The sequence below is a fragment of the Echinops telfairi genome, unplaced genomic scaffold (assembly GCF_000313985.2).
Source record: "Echinops telfairi isolate 266 unplaced genomic scaffold, ASM31398v2 ScPeMD7_2;HRSCAF=8, whole genome shotgun sequence".
In the NCBI taxonomy this organism is placed as follows: domain Eukaryota; kingdom Metazoa; phylum Chordata; class Mammalia; order Afrosoricida; family Tenrecidae; genus Echinops; species Echinops telfairi.
The window spans coordinates 52,794,306-52,795,209 of NW_022103898.1; positions in this window are offsets into that span (position 1 = coordinate 52,794,306).

Sequence of the window (904 nt, forward strand, 5' to 3'; positions counted from 1 at the left end):
CCACCACCTCCACCATCACTACCACCTCCACCTCCACCACCACCACCACCAGAACAACAACCTGCTGGGTGGGAGTCCATTCTGACTCATGATGTCCCAAAGTAGAACTGCTTCAAAAGGTCCTCATGATTGTTGTCTTTATCAATGCAGAGGGCCAGGCAGCTAATCACAGGTAACCCAGGCTAAGACTTTGAAATACAAGTTGCAAAATATATCTAATCCTGAACGCAAAGATTAGATTATGGAGAGTAGGACTTTGGGGAAACATTCTAAAATCCCGTCTACTATACCACATGCAAATACAAAAGTTAATATAACATGCATCATATATAAATATTAAAAATCATAAAAGTCCCTGGAGAAAATCTTCCCAGTGTCAGTGTGGGCAAATATTTCTAAACTGAAACTCACTGCCAGATTCCTGAAGCAGAACAGAAAAGGTACTAACCATAAATTTAAAAAATAATAAATCAGATAAAAAATGATAAATTATTACATTTTATAATTCTACAATTTGAGTAGAATTCTACTTTTCTATTATTAACAAAAGGCAAACTACATATTAGATTATTATTACCCAATATTTATCTGATATTGGTTTTTGTATTCAGGCCAAAGAAACTCTTATAATTTAATAATTTAAGAACCCCAAATTAAATTTACATAGACATATCAATTCCCTTAAGTACATGAAAAGATAGTCAAAATAAAGATTGATAATAATAAAGGATTTGTGAGGATTCCAACAAAAATTGTAAAGATTGGTTGCATAAAGTATTCCCAAGAATCTATGGTCCAGCAACTGTAACACTTTTAAACTGTTGATGGGGGGTTATAAAGTAGTGGAAACACTTTTGAAAATATATGGCAGGTTTCTTAAAATATATATTAACAACAACAACAA